Source organism: Podarcis liolepis, assembly GCF_965112155.1.
Source record: "Podarcis liolepis genome assembly, chromosome: 12".
Lineage (NCBI taxonomy): Eukaryota > Metazoa > Chordata > Lepidosauria > Squamata > Lacertidae > Podarcis > Podarcis liolepis.
The window spans coordinates 57,879,834-57,898,019 of record NC_139563.1 but is presented as its reverse complement, the minus strand read 5'-3'; the positions used below and the strand labels follow the sequence as shown (position 1 = coordinate 57,898,019).

General features: G+C 43.3%; 1 protein-coding gene across 9 annotated transcripts in view; it reads left to right on the top strand.

Annotated features, from left to right (window-relative positions):
* The window catches only part of TPK1 (thiamin pyrophosphokinase 1), a 253,147-nt gene that overhangs the window by 23,936 nt on the left and 211,025 nt on the right, over window positions 1-18,186 (top strand). The window lies entirely within an intron of this gene.

Here is an 18,186-nt window from a genome sequence, read left to right as displayed (position 1 = left end):
AATATCCAGTTCATTCATATTTGGATTTATTTCCAATTTTGCACCTCTAGAATCTTTGCTGTGGGATATGTGGAATTCTCCACTTAATTAAATTTTCATCCTACCCTTCCTCTAGGGTGTCCCACCCTACAGCACTCCCCCCCAAGACGGATTGGGCTCAGATATAGTGGCTGGTCCAGGGCTGCCCTGTGACCTTCATGCAAAGTATGGATATGATCATCTCTTAGGCAGGCAGAATCAAGACATGGAGGTGTTCCAGAGCCTCGGCACACCTTTTCCCCCCCTTTGAGAAGCATCACCACACATGTGGAAGTTCCTACCAATGACCACTTCCTCCAGCGACTCCTGCTCACGCTACACTAGACATGCTCATTGCTACGTGCAGCGGGTGGTCTGGATTATCCGCTTATTGTTTGTAGCAGAATTGAAAATATCCTTCCGTTGGCCACATGCAACACCCTTCTAAATGACCACAAAACATTGAGATAAAGCTGTATCTCTCACTTGCGGTCAACCAAGGAATGCTTATTGGGTGCTAAACTGGAATGTTTTCATTTGCTCTGACCCCTGACTCCCTTCTCAGTGTTTTGCTTTAAAGTTGCCTTTATTTTCACTCTCTCTGGCACTGCGACAATGCAAAAGAAGACAATGAAAAGTGGTTCCTTCTCAGTGAATATGTGGATCTGTGTATGTTAATGAGCGAGAAGGTTCGGGAAAAGTTCCAATTTAAGGATTGTTCTTTCTAAGGGATCTTTTAAAAAGAAAATTAAAGCCTCAAAGAGACTGTTTATACAGACAAATTAAAGGAGTATGTTATATTGTTGCTCTAAAAGTGCTAATAAAAAAATAATTTTTCCAAAGATTTTTCTTAAGTAGCAGGCTTAATTCAGAATAGAAAGCAGTGGAATAATATAGCATAAGCAGGATAAAATGCTTCCTCATTCAGTTATCAAGAACTCCAGGGAACAATATCGGAGTATGCAGCACCCTCCCTGGCAGGGAGGGCCAACGCCAAAGGTCAAAACCTTCAGGGAGATTTATATACCTTAGACCAGTATTTCTTAAACTAGGGTTCCAGCTGTTCTTGGCTCCCACTACAACTCCCATCATCCCTCATCACTGGTCCTGCTACCTAGGGATGGTGGGAGTTGTAGTAGTCCAGCAACAGCCGAGGAGCCAAGTTTGAAAAACATTGCCTTAGACCAGCAGTTCTCAATCTGTGGGTCCCCAGATGTTGTTGGACACAACTCCCATCATCCCTGAGCTCTGGCCTTGCTAGCTAGCAGTGATGGGAGTTGTAGTCCAACAACATCTGGGGACCCACAGGTTGAGAACTGCTGCCTTAGACGCTTAGAGGCGACATGCTGACTGGCCTGATATCTGAATACCTCAACCTGTTTCAGAAGCCGTTTTTGAGATGGTGTGAGGGATGTTACATCACCTCCAAGGTGAGATAGGCCAATAGATGGGGGCCGGCATTAGGGCTGAGCGATACTCCAGTTTATTGACATTCAGCATATTGTGGTATTTAGTTGCTGATATATCTCAGTGTTGAAAACCAGGTACAGCCTAGCCCTACCTGGCATATGTAGTTAACCTTCCACTGCACTGCTGCTGGCAGCTTCTCAGCCTTCATCTGGCTCAGCTCTAGATCCTTCCACATCCTGGTCTCTTATCCCCCAAGCACAAGCAGCAAATCAAGACAATAAAGCAAACCAAAGAGTTTAACCCTTTGCCAGTAAGCAAGGAGGAACAACCGTAAAAACCAATTAACCAATCTCCTCTATATACAAAATTCTTCTGCAGTAGGTTTTCCTCAATAGAAAAGTTGCTAAAGATAAGCCCCCCCCCATCACATTAGAGCTTGGGGTTATACAGTGACTTTGGGTGGCTACATTTCTCTGAGGTCCCTGGTTCTAGACAGTGTAGACTTCAGATCTGATAGATAGGTGAATTCCAGGTCAGTGAAGTATTAAGATAAGATTTTGGATTTAAATTTGATAAAGTCTGTTTTAATGGGTATTCAAAAAACCCCACATAGGATTCATCTTCACCACTTAGAAATAATGGATTTCATTCTCTTTGAATGAAGGATACAGATGAGCTAAGTAAATACGGTCACACTACTAGGTTGTTTATAAAAGCAGCATCTTTTATAAAAGCAAAGGCATTTTTGATAGAAAAGCAAAATGCAGTGCATTAGAAGATATGAGCATTAATTTTGAATTAGGTCTGAGTGCAGTAATCATGACATTTTGAGTCCCTTTAAGACTTACGTTTTCCAAACACTTTTAGGTGGGCCTCAGTGGCATCGTCTCCCTGGTGCACCCTCACTTGCCTGCCCTGCCCCCTGGCCATGCCACAGCCCTTTGGTTGGACCAGTGTCAACACCAGCAGCTCACTGGCTGCTGTATCAAGGTGGGCAGGAGATGGGAAAGTTTGGAAGTGGAAGGAAGGAGGGAAGGTGCTCTTCCTCTGAAGGAAGCTTTGAAGGAAATTGGAAAGAAAGATAGAAGGTTAATATTTATTATCATCACTACCAATAAATTGGGAATAGAGGGGAAGGGGATAATAGAGGAAAACTGTTAGAGGAGGAAGCAGGGAATATAAAAGGACCGGGGAGGAGAAATGAAAGAAACTGGCAGTTTGGGCAGTTGAGCATGATAAGAGAATAGGAGAAGAAATTACAGGAAATGGATACTAATACTTTGAGAGCTGTGTGGGTGGGAAGACAGAAATGCAAAAGAAAAAAGCTCCACTTGCAGTCTTTGGATCAGCAAATTCTACTTAAAATGGGGAGGCTGAATCACAGTATTTCCAGAAAAATACTTGGCTTGAGGAAAGCTGAGCTATGCAACTCCTTGCTGCAAGGAAAACTCCATGGCCCCAAAAATTAGCAATTTCTAAAGATAAAGACCAGTAGAAAGTAATCACCAATTGGTGATTGATTGCATTTCTATCCCACCCTTTTCTGCCAGCTGCTGCCATTTTGTGAAGTAGGGATAGCAGTGGAATCTGTTGAAAAAGAACCACCATGTGGATTTCCGCCAGTTGGTTGCAGGGGCTTTTGCTGGGAATGCCTTTCACCTTTTGCTTGCTTGTTGCTAAAGATAACTAATAGGCATCAAGGCTGTAATCCTAACCCTGTCTACTCAGAAGTAAGTCCCACTGAATTCATTGGGCTTACTTCCAGATAAATTAGGTTAGAATTGTTGTCTTAATCAGCTTCTGACTTTGAATTTTCAAAAACCTAGTGAAGGGCATCATTCATTATTGTTCCTTTCACATGGAAAGAAGTGGTCACTTTTGTTAACTTTGGACTCTTTCTGTGGTCCTCACTTAAAGTCTGGGAATTTGGAGCTGTCCCGTGGTTTCTCCAGCAGCTGGTTTTCAGAAATATTGCTGCCTCCAGCCGTTGAGGCAGAGCAGAGGCCTTGTGGCACATAGCCGTTGAGGGCCCTTTTCTCCTCCATGAATTTGCCCGGTCCTCTTTTAAAGCCAGCCAAGCCGGTGGCCCTCACGGCCTCCTTAGAGAGCAAAGGCCATAGTTTATCTAGGTGCTGCGTGAAGAACGCCTTTCTTTGATCTGCCCTCAATCTCCCAACATTCTGCCTCATGGGGTGTCCACAAGTTCTAGTATTCCCCCCTCTAGAGAGGAGAAAACTTTTCTGTAGTCACTTCCTCCATTCCATTCAAAATTTTATAGACTTCTATCATGTCATCCCTTACTTGCCTTTTCTCTAAATGAAGAAGTGCCCAACGCTGCAGCCTTTCCTCACAGGGAAGTCGCTCCACCCCGGGATCGTTTTGGTGGCCCTTTTCTGAACTTTTCCCAACTCTACCAGAACTGCACACAGTACTCTGAATGTGTTTGCACTATAGATTTGTATAATGGCATTATGATATTGGCAGTTTTATTTTAAAACTGTTTTCTCATGAAGTTGGCTAGAGCATGGTGCTGATAATGCCAAGGTTGAAGGTTCCATCCCTGCATGGCACAGCTGAATATTCCTGCAATTCAGGGGTTGGACTAGATGATCCTCAGGCTCCCTTCCAATTCTATGATCCCTGCCATGGATTTTGCCTTTTTTGCAGCTGCTGCCTGCTGGGTTGACATCTGCATCCAGCTATCTGCTATGACCTCAAGGTCCTGCTTCTGGTCCATCACCTCTAGTTCAGACTCCATGAGGGCACACATGAAATTTACTTATTTTGCTCCAACATGCATCACTTTACACTTGTGTACATTGAATTGCATTTGCCATTTTGCTGCCCATGAATTCATGGAGACTTTAATTTTATGGCAAGAGCGATTCCTTCACCTTGCAGAATAGAAAAAGGAAGCTCCACTCTTAAACCATGCACACCTGCATATTGGAGCATTTCAGTCACAGCCTTTATATTTCACGTACAAGAAACCTAAGGTTATTGTGGGAACTGAAAAGTGCCTCCCTGTGTGGTGCTGTTTTCGTTCATTCCCAAACTTTATTTCTCAGAGAACTGTAAATAACATAATATTTTTCAACAAAAACATAGGAATCATGATGAGTTGGAAACTGTGCCAGGAAGCAGATAATGCTGTTTTTTGGTTCTCCATTAGCGTGTGCTAGAGCTGCTATCATCTTCTCTGGCAACTATCAAGGAGCTAGCTAGAAGCAACAGAGACAGTAAACAAAGGATGTTGGAGGAAAATCACCCCCTATGGGAGATTGTTTTAAAGTCACTGGAAGTGCTGTCTTCAAAAGACATCTTCAGCTCCTCCTAGATTGCTGGAAACAAGAAGTTGCCTGTGGGAGTGGAAGCTTTGCTTTGGAAGCACTTGTGCAACTGTTATTTCTTGCTATAATCTTTATAACTAATGTTCAGCTGCATGCATCTCTTTTCTCATGCATCATCACATACACTCACAGTTTCTTCTTTCCAGTCAAAAGACCACTGTTGTTGTTTTTTATCCTAACCTATGGCACCAGAATAGCTGACATAGGCAGCAGGACCCAACGAGCTGAGTTAAGACATACACAAGTACCTGGGCTTTTGAGCTTCCATGACATAGCACAAGTCCAGTTTCAGAGAATTGTTTGCCGTCTGGCATTAAGAGTTTGATTCCTGAGAAACATAAGCCCTTAAAGCTTTTGTCCATGTGGAACTAGATGTATAACTCTTTGGATCCTGGCTATACATCATGATAAAAGGTAAAGGTAAAGGACCCCTGACAGTTAAGTCCAGTTCCAAATGACTCTGGGGTTGCAGCGCTCATCTCGCTTTACAGGCCGAGGGAGCCGGTGTTTGTCTGCAGACAGTTTTTCCGGGTCATGTGACCAGCATGACTAAGCCGCTTCTGGCGCAGCGGAACACCGAACGCAGAGCAGCGCACGGAAACGGTGTTTACCTTCCCACCACAGCAGTACCTATTTATCTACTTGCACTGGCGTGCTTTCAAACTGCTAGGTGGGCAGGAGCAGGGACAGAACAACAGGAGCTCACCTGTCGCATGGATTCGAACTGCCGACCTTATGATCGGCAAGCCCAAGAGGCTCAGTGGTTTAGACCACAGCGCCACCTGCATCCTATACATCATGATAAAGATTACTTAATCATGACCTGCAAAATATCTGGCTCAAAGAGATTTGCATGCGCAGGAACGGGTAGGGACCATGGCTGCTTGACATGGCTGCTTTCGCCTTGCATGCGAAAGGTGCCTGGCTGAATCTGTGGCATTTCCAGCTAACAAGGATCAAGTGTTGGGAGGAAGTCTGCCTGGGACTGGGGAGCCACTGGCAGGCAGAGGAACCACCTTGGCTCTGGAAATGTGAGAGCTGTCACATGTCCCTGCCCTTCCTGGCTCATTAGAAAGGCCAGCGCCTCCTTCAAACAAGGCAGAGTTCCAGCATGCCTAAAGGAATCTATCTGTATTTTAAAATATTTGTTTTTATAATGTTTTGTAATAGTTTTGAACTATTATCTCTTATATGTTCTTAGCTTTCTGTGTTTTATTCATGTTCATTTTAATTTTTTGAACCACCTTGAAGTGGGATATAAATATTATAAAGCTAATACTAATAAATAACTTATTAATGCACAGGGATTTCTCTTCATAAGACCATAAGACAAGCTTGGTGGGTCAGGTCAGCGGTCCATCCAATTCCTGGAATAGCCAGGCTACCTTCCTGGTGAGGTAACGGGCCATTAAGGAAACAAAGGAAGTGGATCTGTGCTAGAAAACCATGCTATGAAGCCCTCCATCGTAGGCTCTGGTGGTAAATATGTGTAAATAAGCCATCTATCCTGAAGATACCACAGTCTCTGCTCTTCCTCATTCCAAAGGAAACACGAACCCTGGGAAAGCACCTGGAACCCCTGGAATCTCGTACCACTCAGAGAATGGGTGGTGCGCAACAGTGTTTTAGTTTGTAAAAATGGTTCTGGAAGGGAGAGACACCAGGCTGATGGAGACAGGTATCCTGTTAAAGGCTATTACATGTGAGATGCTCTCACAGAGAGTGGGGGGAAATAGCTCAGACTGGCATTGGCCAGCCTTGTCCACCTTGTATTGAACAAGTGGTCTGCTGATCTTCGAAGACAGAAAAATATTTGGGATAATTTGTAGTGTCTGAAGTAGTCAGGGTAGTCAGACAGCAGCTGCATACCAGAGCCCACTTAGTAATGGAGGTGCTCTGATCCATGGAGACACAAAATTAACAGGATTATATTTGATTTACACATCTTAATGCATTATGATCATAATTCTACTTGAAACTTCTTCACCTTGTATATGAGGGAAATACCTTGCTGCTTTGGCATTATTTCTTAGGACGACTCACATATTGTATTGAGCAATTCTGATTCTTTGTAATCCATAGCTGTCCCATTTAGTATAAGAAAATCCTGATTTAAATCTGGAATTCATGACCATTATATCTGCAGTGGGTATCTGAGAAAATGGAAATGTTTCAGGTTCCTATATTTGTTTTTATTATACTAGCATTTGGTGCCAAATTAGGCATTTAAATCACTTTTTAAATGCTGAAATAGCTAGATTTTTGAGAGAAAGTGAGATAATTGGATTAAATGATTCATCTGTGCATCTGCAAGATTGCAGTTAGCAGTTTAGCTGATCTCTTGCAGAATTACAGATTTATTTGTTTATAACAAAAAGGTTGGGAATTTTTTTCTGGACAGTACAATATTTGGTTATTAGGCTGTTTGCTACTCTGATGAAGAAGAAATTAGAAGCAATAATTTTGTTTTAATTTTTTGCTCTCATCTGTCCCCTCCGTATCATTTCTACCTTTTTTGGCCGAAACTGTAGGCAGAGTAGCCCCACAAGAGTGAAAAAGGCCCCCTAAGTTGTAGGCAAATAGATATAGGGGGATATGTACAGGGCACATTAATAATTTAATGTTTATTTTCTTTAAAATGGAAATGCCTGTAACTTTTTTTATTTGGGGGCAGACACTACAGCTCTGAAGAGGGTAAAACAGGAATCGCAACCGCCCATAGTGTTTTCTGGGCATTTGGTTTGAAAATTGTAGACATGAGAGAGGTTTTCCTGGGTAAGAAACCTGCCAGTTTGCAGAAAAATTGACCTTGGGACTTTTAAAAGTTGATTTTTTGAGGTGACAGAGAATTAAAAGGGATTTGATTCCTGGGTCAAGGCGTTCCCTCCGATTACAGGCTGTCAGTCAAAATGGAGCTCTTTCTGGTTCTTCTCATCTCCCTGTCCTGACACCTTCCTTCTGCCAGGATAGGGAGACGAGAAGAACGAGAAAGAGCTCAATTTCTCTCTTGCAAAATTGAGAGTGTCGGTAAATTAATCTCCTCTTATTTTAACTAGCCTTGACTGTTGAGAAGAATCTCCCTATCTGATCATAGCATGATCTTAAGTTTAAGCTTTTCAGGGTTGTTCCATCTCTCTCCCCTCCCCCCATTTATGAGAAGCATGGGGACATCATTTGCTTTAAGTGCAGATCTGCAGTGATTTTGGGATGCCAGGATCCCTGAGGTGCCACAGAGCAGCTGAAGAGTCCCTGTTTTCTGCATGCAGCTTTGTCAGGGTATCACTTTGCCTCAGGCAAGGCAGCCCAGCTCAGGTCAGGATTCATCTGAATCCAAATCTCCATCAACAGCAATGAAGCAGTGGCTAGTTCTTTCATCCAATTTTAGCTTTTTCGTTGGACAAGTTAATATGAACTCAGCCTGAATAAATAAGCAAAAGTGTTTGGAGTATGTGGTCTTAAGTGTCAGATGAGGAATTTATAACCAAAAGGAACACTTTTCACTGAAGGATGATGAACAACAAAGACACTGACAGTATTAAGTGCCAGAGTTTTTCTTTCCCGCATTGATTTTTATTGTGTTTATTGTTTGGCTCCCAGGCATATGTATTTTCATTTTCCATTAGCACAACCAATACTCTCTCTGGAGAGTTGAGCTGACATAAGTAGCACCCATTTCATTAAAAATGGCTCCCTCTTCACATAACACAGCCTGTGATTATTAAAAAATAAAAGTTAAAAAAGGAAGCTGACATTTGTTATTAGGCCTCAGAGCTATTAAGTTTTAAATGCCATTTGTTTTTTCTTTTCATTAAATAGGCTTTTCATTTTTAAATCCTTGGCTCGAGTTTTTCTCAGCGATGCTTTTTCTTCATGGCTTTGGGGGGGCGGTGGCGTGTGTGTAGATTCAATATAAGTTTATTTTTACTTTCCTCTTCAGGAGCTCACACACACACACTATATTTAATCAAATGTGAAATTTTTCAACAGTCAAGTGAACTTTTGTTACTCCTCAAACCTCAAGTTGTATCTGGGGAGAGATGAGGGGGAGAGATTGGGAGCAGCCCTTGACCCATCTCTTCCTCCTTCTTTGTTGCTGGGGGTGCCAGATACTCACACAATTCCCCCCCCCCCCATGGCACTGTTGGAAAAGTGATTCTTCTCTCCCCAGGTTAGAGGGTCCAGGGTCCAGTAATGATGAAATCTCCTGGTTCAGCTGTTCACTTATTTCCAAAGGAAGGGAAGTCCTAGAGTCGCATGGAGTGTGTCGGAGGCTTGCACCCATCACTTTACTGAAAAGCAATGCATTTGATAACCAGTAGATCAGTGTTTCCCAACCTTTTTTGGGCAAAGGCACACTTGTTTCATGAAAAAAATCTCGAGGCACACCACCATTAGAAAATGTTTAAAAAATTAACTCTGTGCCTATATTGACTATATATAAAGTAATTCTCTTTAATAGGAATCAAATAAACACAAAGAAAGTATTTTACATTGTCTGGTTTTGTTTTTAACAGAAATGATTGTGCGTGTTTTTGGTACTCAGATACCTGTTGGAGCACCCCTCCTGCTATGTGCCAGGCTGGCAGCTAAGATTTATGGAGGGGTCCCTCCTCCTGGTCCCACTCCTGTGCAGTGTGTGTGTGTGTGTGTGTGTGTGTGTGAGAGAGAGAGAGAGAGAGAGATTTTTATTTCTCTGCATTTTATTTTATATATTTTGTTATTAAGAAGATAATAAAAACTGAGGTATAAAAATGTCAGAATAAATAAATAAATACAAATCTTGAAGCTTGTCATTCTAAAACTTAAAATGGTCACTTTTTCCAATAGAACAATTCTTTCCACTCTTACTATTTACTAGGTACCTTTGCCATTGCACTGAGGATCATAAGAGACTGAGTCAGAACGAGGAGTGATGTGACAAGAATGAAGCAAAGGATATTTACCATATTTGCACCAGCACCGCACAATACCTGCCAGGCTCAACGCCGGTCTCGCGCTGCCGCTTCCCGCGCTCTCAAGGCCCCGGGAGGAGGAAGGCGTGAAGGGAATCCCGAAGGCGCGAAAACCTCGCGCATGCGCAGGCCTTCCGCCTGTGACAGCCCAGTAGGCCGGCCGAAGCGAGTTAGCGTGCGGCAGAGCGGCGATGGGATGTGGGAGGGAGCTCGCTCGCCGCCCCGCGTGTGCCTATGTGGGGCACGTTACAGCCCCGTGACGTCAGCGCCACGCAGGCAGCCAGGCAGGCAGATGGCGAGAGCCCCGCGCTGGGCGGCCTCTCCTCGCCGCCGCCGCCCCGCCTCTCGCCACCCGACTCGCCCGCCTCCCTCCCACGGCACACCAGGCAACGTCTCGCGGCACACTAGTGTGCCGCGGAACAGCGGTTGAAAAACACTGCAGTAGATGATCCAAGTTTCGTTGTTCTGGAATAAGGTTTCATGTGATTAGGAAGTATCCTGGCAATATAGTATGAGTTACTACGGCTTTATTGAATTGCATTAATGGTTTTCATGAATTTGTTGTTGTTGCCTGCTTTATATGCTACTTTGTTTTATATTACAGTGGGACCTCGGGTTAAGAACTTAATTCGTTCTGGAGGTCTGTTCTTAACCTGAAACTGTTCTTAACCTGAAGCACCACTTTAGCTAATGGGGCCTCCCGCTGCTGCCACGCCGCCGGAGTACAATTTCTGTTCTCATCCTGAAGCAAAGTTCTTAACCTGAAGCACTATTTCTGGGTTATCAGAGTATGTAACCTGAAGCGTATGTAACCTGAGGTACCACTGTATAGTGCTTACAACATTTTGTTGTCTTCTAATGCTCTTGCAATTGTTGTGAGCTGCTTTGAGCTCAACGTTTGTTGTTTGAAAAGTGGAATACAAATACTGTATTAGGTTAACTCAACCCAACAGATGTGTGTGGCTACATGAGGCTGAGACCCATTCCTAATCTATCCCAATCTATCTAACTATTTGGAGCTTAAAGTAACAGAATACAGTGGTACCTCGGGTTAAGAACTTAATTCGTTCTGGAGGTGTGTTCTTAACCTGAAACTGTTCTTAACCTGAGGTACCACTTTAGCTAATGAGGCCTCCTGCTGCCGCTGCGCCGCACAATTTTTGTTCTCATCCTGAAGCAAAGTTCTTAACCCAAGGTACTATTTCTGGGTTAGCTGGACTCTGAAACCTGAAGCTGTAGTTACTTGGCTTTTGAAGGAATACAGTCAAACCTTGGTTCTCAAACGGCTCCGTTTTCAAATGTTTCGGCTTCCGAATGCCAAAAACCTGGAAATACCGGTAAATCATCCATTTTTCGGAACCCAAACGGTGCAAGTGAGTCTTGGAATGGTGAGCTTTAGGGAATAGGAGCCAAATATCAGTGAATGTGCCAAGCCACTCTGAGATCCCTGAAAAAATGATGAATTGATAAATGAAACAAGAAATATGTTTGTTTGTTTATTTATTGTTGGGGGATGAGTGTTCAGACCCCTGGACTCTCACTTGTGGGGTGCCTCAGGGTTCCATCCTCCCCCCCATGCTTTTTAATATCTATATGAAGCCGCTGGGAGAGATCATCAGGGGGTTTGGACTGGGTGTCCAGATGATACCCAGCTCTAACTCTCTTTCAAATCAGAACCAGTGAAGGCGGTGAAGGTCCTGTGTGAGTGCCTGGAGGATGGATGGCGGCTAACAGATTGAGGTTGAATCCTGACAAGACAGAAGTACTGTTTTGGGGGGGCAGGGGATGGGCAGGTGTGGAAGACTCCCTGGTCCTGAAAAGGGTAAGCCTAGGAGTCATTTTGGACTCACAGTTGTCCATGGAGGCACAGGTCAATTCTGTGTCCAGGGCACCTGTCTACCAGTTCCATCTGCTACACAGGCTGAGACCCTACCTGCCTACAGACTGTCTCGCCAGAGTGGTGCATGCTCTAGTTACCTCCATCTTGGACTACTGCAATGCGCTCTACGTGGGGCTACCTTTGAAGGAAACTGTAGCTAATCCAGAATGCAGCAGATAGACGGGTGACTGGGAGTGGCCACTGGGACTATATTACACCAATCCTGAAAGACCTACATTGGCTCCCAGTACGTTTCCGAGCACAATTCAAAGTGCCGGTGTTGACCTTTAAAGCCCTAAATGGCCTCAGCCCAGTATACCTGAAGGAGCATCTCCACCTCAATCGTTCAGCCTGGATACTGAGGTCCAGCTCCGAGGGCCTTCTGGCGGTCCCCTCCCTGAGAGAAGTGAGGTTACAGGGAACCAGGCAGAGGGCCTTCTTGGTAGTGGTGCCCTGTGGAACGCCCTCCCATCAGATGTCAAGGAAGTAAACAACTATCTGACATTTAGAAGCCATCTGAAGGCAGCCCTGTTTAGGGAAGTTTTTAATGTTTGATGTTTTATTGTGCTTTAATTCTGTTGGGAGCCACCCAAAGTGGCTGGGGATACCAAGGCAGATGGGCGGGGTATAAATAACAACTTCTTCTTCCTCTTTTTCTTCTTCTTCTTCTATAAATCACCTGATAAACCATAAATAGATATGCCTTAGTGCTCTTCAGATGTTTGGTACCTTTGGTTACGGATCCCATAACTATTGGGAGCTCCTGCTAGTCCATATGCTAGATCAGAGCTTTCCAAACTCTGTGTCATGACATGTTAGTGTGTCGGCTGCAGTGTGCAGGTGTCCTCCTGGGGCTGCAAAGGTGTTAGTTTAACTTCTGGTTTACTAGTAAAACTGAATTACTGCATCACAAAATGATGCATGTCTAAAAAGTGTGTCATCGACATGAAAAATTGGAAAGCTCTGCTCTAATACTTGACTCCATTCATTAACCATGCAGACAACCTCTTGGCCCTGGTGGTATCTTTCTTGATCTGCATTACAGGCAGTGACCATTTTGCATGCATCCAACTGATGTGCGACACCAAAGCGTGGGTCCTTTTGGACCCAGAAGAGAGCAGAATGGGGTCGGAATGAGTCAGGCTTATGTGCTCTCCACTGGAAGAGACCCCCATGCAAAATAGTTGCCACATGTATACATGCTAGCTGAGTTTCTAATGTAGTCGTTTTAAACAACTCCCAAGCAATTTGGAGAAATTTGATTGTCTTGATTTTGCCTTTCAACTTCCTTTTTACCAATCCCCTCAATTTTGGGAAAGTTTCCTCATTTGAAGACAAATATGGCTGTGTCAGATTTTCCTGCCAACTTTACATTTCAAAACATATTTGCCTGCTTTTTTCCAAGATGACTTTACCACAAGATCTCAATGTCTGGAACTATTTGCTTCTTTGACAACTAGTCCTAGAACAATTCATAATTCTTTAAGGTTAAGACTTCTGACATTGGCTCACAAGTAATTAAACCATTTGTGTAGAATATACTTTTTTGTATAATTTTGTTGTAAACTTACCACCAGGATACATAATCTGAAGAGTGGCCAATGTGTTTTAACCTTTTTTTAAAAACATTTTTTAAAATAATAATTCAACCACTCCATCTAAATTTAAACAGAATCTTGAAATGGACTTTTCTGAAACTTCTGCAAACTTATGCCTATCATCTTGCCTTTAGCCATTATTTCCTCTCTCCCCAAAGAGTTGCAACTTATGCGGAAAATACAACAGCACTCAGAAAATTTTCCCTGCTTTGTCCCCATTATGCTGAACAACTCTGGGTGTTCTATGAATATTTACATCATTATTAATGTTTCATATATTGTCCCTTACGGTAAGGGTCTTACCACAGATGCGTATTTAGTCTATATGGATCTTTAAAGCATGTTCAAAGGCAATATATATGTGCATATATTTAATTCCATCATCTTTTCTGAAATGCAGGGTAAAATTAAATAATTCATTATCTCATGTTTCCTCTTATAAAAATAGTTTCAGAGGTACTATACCTTCTGTGACTTACTTTGCAATGTATTTTGTAGACAGAATTCCCCACCCTCCAGTGAATTGAAACAAAATTAAAACTTCAGGGAAGGCTATGTCTACTTGTCTTTAATGGAATAATGCATTGCAAGCTTTAAAAAAAGACAGCTTGTGAAGTGCTAAAATAGTGTCCCTTTACTCATGTGTAAATTCAGTGGCAAAGCAACTCCAATCACATTCACAAATGCACACACGTCAGTCAGCAGGGAGCAGTGTTTGATTGTTCACCTGAAGAGCAAGAATGTCTTTACCACTCCCAATGATCCCACAAAAGTTAGTAATTAGGTGAAGGAAGTAAGAAAAGAATACTCATTTCAAAAAAGAGGATTTTTTTTCAAATCTAGCAAAATTCTGTATTAAAGGCTTAAAAACTAGAAATCACAATATCAGAATAAAATTACCATTAACTCTCAGAATACTTTCCAACACGCTATCTGTCTTTCAGAATCAGTTTGCAACACTTTGTCCTACTCCAACATGACCAAGAAATAGAATGCTGGACGGGATATGGCAGGCAAAATCAGGCCTGACACTGAGACAACTCCTCCCTTTCCTAGTTTTCTGGACTATTAGGAGTCCGCCTTAGGTTGTAGGTGGGAGCTAAGAATGAAATTCTCAGGATTATTTTTTGGGGGGAGGGGGTCGTTCCAGAAAGAATACCCACAGCCATTAAAACAGGCTTGCAGGAAATGCAGAATGACTACGCACCTGGGAATAGTTGTGGGAAGTAAAGCACCACTACAGTAGGGGGAAATGCTTCAGAGTAAACACATCTAGGATAGCACCATAAAACCTTGTGCAGTACCTGTGGGCAGTGATTGTGTGAAGGGGCTGTTGAGAATGTGCCAGCTGGCTCTCCTTCAGATGCCAGTGCATCTTGCCCCCCAGTTAACACTTCATTGGCATCCCTCATGCTTAGACCCCCCTTCAGACTAATGCAGATCAGCTAGGGGTATGGCCAGGGCCTGCACACCAGCATCTAGCACAGAGGTTTCCACACTTTTCATTTCGGTGATGTACTTAAACCAACCCCTTTCCAGCCCCAGGAGGCGCATGGGGAGTGTTCGTGCAGCACACCTACACATGACAGTCGATACACTAACGTGTCATGACACACAGGTTGGAAAGCTCTGCATTAGAGTCAAGAAGGCCTTTTTTAGAAAATGAAAGTCTTCTCCAAGACTCCAAATGAGAACAAAAGGGAATACAGACTTTGGCAAAAGTAATGCAAGCAGAGGCGCATGTTGCAAAAAGGAGAATAGATTATTTAAATACATTAAGAGCAGAGAGGTGGTTGGACCTTTGAATGACAAGGGAGTCGAAAGTGTCCTGAAGGAGACTAAGGAGACTGTGAAGCTCAGTGAATTCTTTGCATCTGTCTTCACAGTGGAAGATGTATGGTAGATTCCAGTGTCTGAATGGGATTTGCAATGAGCTGCCTAGAACTTTCTGGTTGCTGGGATTCTTACAAATAATTTTTGATTAAGTGCACTTTGATTAGCTACACACCCTTGCTCTGTAAATAGAAGCACATAGATGGTTAAGGCTTCACAGGATCTCTAACATTAAATAAGGGGCAACTGAAGGGACAAAAATACTTTTAAAATAAGAGGGTATGTTGAAATATGCCATTGTTGAGGGAAGTGTGTGTGTGTGTGTGACATTTGTGTGGCATGTGTAGCCAAAATGTAAAAGAGAAAGACTCATTTTAGATTTTATATCTGTTCCCCTTGCACTTAAGATTTATTATTACCTCCTCATGCTGCAGATGACTGGATCTGCTCGGTCGGCAAAAGCTGCAAGTAAAGCACATCATAAAAATGAAGCAAAAATGCACTTAAAACAGTAAGAAGTTACCCGAGGGAACAACTCTTTCCCTGTATACCTCAGCAATTGTTGAGGTCAGAGATACGTTATCTCAGAAGAATTTCACATACCTGAAATTTCAAGAACTGATTTTGTGTTATATTGTTGAGCAACTCAAAAAGAATTTATTGTTGCTGAGTGTGGGTGTTTGGTAGTCCTTCAGCTGCAGAACATAAGCAGAAGTAACTGAGCTGGGAATACCTGGAAGCCAGGGTGTTTAATGTGCTTTATCCTTTCCCTGTTGGCTCTCCTTTCCCACTTCCCTATTACTCCAGGGCAGGCTCAGGGCTGATTTTCCATTTCCTGAGCCATGGGTCAGTAGGCCCACATACTTATCTTTCCTGTGAATTTCTCCTGCCTCCCCTCTTTCAAACATTGGTATAAGCCTAACCACAATTAGCATTGGTGTTGGTGCAGAGATGAAGTGCTAAATGTGCTTGATGTGGAAAGGGAAAAGAAAAGAAGAATTCACCTGGGAAAGAGAATGGAGCACATAGTCCTCTCAGGGTGTACCTCATTTCTTAACCTTGATTTTTTAAAACATGAAAACTTACTTCTACACCTGATGTTAGGGTATAACATCATGTCTTTGCTCTTCTCCTGAGATAAACTGCCAATAACCATATAATCAATTATAATAATAGCCTTCCATCCCAGCAACCATCTTGCTTTTTTCTGTACTTCATAATCACCATTTTTCATCACGGGTGATTAAAGCTCAGCACATCATTCAGATGTGGTATCATCAGTGTTTCATACAAGGTACCTGTATTCCCTACTTGGCTAAAAATACCTTGACTATGCATCTGATATTTGCATTTGCCCTCTTTGTGGCCATGTGACATAGACCACTTATAGTTATGACAGTCAGGTTCTGTATCCACAGCAGTGACCAGAGGAGGAATGACTACAGGGAGGAGTGCAGAGAGAAGAAATGCCATGGTCCACCTGTAGTAGCACAACCGGATGCCTTTATCTGCCCCACCTGCAACAAAACTTGTCTCTACAGCCACAGCAGGCACTGTAACTCTCCAGTGGTTTGGCTTTACCCTCAAAGGCACACTTTTCTGACAGCAAGAGCTGCTCAAGAGTGGAATGGACTCCCCTGGTGGTTTTTAAGCAGAGGTTGGATGGTCATCTGTCATGGATGCTTTAGCTGAGATTCCTGCATTGCAGGCGGTTGGACTACATGACTCTTGGGATCCCTTCCAACATTGTGATTCTACGATTCTGTGGTTCCATTTTCTTCTGACACAGCCAACAACCATTATTTAATCTCGGGTTTCCTCCTCTGTAGTTTTGAGCAAGTCATCTCGGGATATGAAACCCAAAATTCTGACTGTGAGACAAAAGACACTCCCTATTTGTTTCCTTTGTACGCCACCCATTGTCCAGAATGCTCAGTGAAGCATTTTTACTGCAACCATGTGAAGCAGATGAGAGAAAGTGACTTGTCCAGTTCCACCAGTTGCATTTCATAGTTGCATAGGGATGTCAAAACCAGGATTTCACACAGACGGGGGCATCTGGCCTGCGGAGATGCTGGCTAGGGCAGCTGAAGGCACTTCCTGCTCTATTTGGCACATAGCAGAGCAAGGGAACAGATGACCTTGAAGGCGAAAGACAAGGCAAATGGGAAATTGCTTGAATGACAAGAGGAGTGAAATTAGCTCTGAGAGCAGAGGAACAGAATTGTGAAGGGAGGCATGCAGAAGGACAATAAAGAAACAAAGGGCACCCCCTACATTGTACGTGGGGCTGTCTTTTAAGGGTGGTCCGGAGGCTTCTCTGAATGCAGAATGTGGCGGCTAGGTTGCTCAGAGGGCATTCTTGCTGCATTTATTGACGGCCAAGACACACACTGAAGGGGTCGGATATGGAACAGGCTTATGCATGCCCAAAACCAGGAATTCAATCACCCCACCCGCAAATGGGGAGTTGCCGGTAATGCCTGCCTGTACTTAACTAGCTGCACTTGCTGCAGTTTGCTACTCAGCCTAAGTTTAATGTTCTTTTATTGGTTTAGAACAAGCTTGGGACTAGTATATCTAAGAGAAGGCCTCCTCCTGGGGCACTAAGATGTGCAGAGAAGGCTCTACTACCCATGGCTTGGAGAAGTGCAACTCATGATTGTACAGAGAAATGCCTTCTTTGTCAGCACCTACCCTACGGAAGACTTCCCCTTGGATCTTAGGGGTGCTTCCAGCATGCATTGAAAGCTTACCTGAAAGCAGGCCTGATTACTGCAATTGGTGCTAATATTTTACTATGTTATGACTTGTTGCTGTTTTACTAGTTAGAAGTCAGCTTTGTACTCTCTGGAGTGTAAGTGGTATGGAAATAGTTGTATAAATAAGTTTAAAAGTTGCAGAATAAATCTCATCAGCTCAAACACTGGTTTCTTAGGCTTCAGTCCTGTGTATGCTTACATAGAAGTAAACCCCACTGAACACGGTGGGCCTTACTTCCAAATAAATGCACATCGGATAGCACTGCAAGTGCACACAGGAGATGAGGCGCTTCTCTTCCCCTCGCCCCCCTTGGGTACTTGAAGATGGGGCTTCTGGATTCCTGAGGGAAGGACTGTTGCCAGCAATTCACACCTAACGTCTTT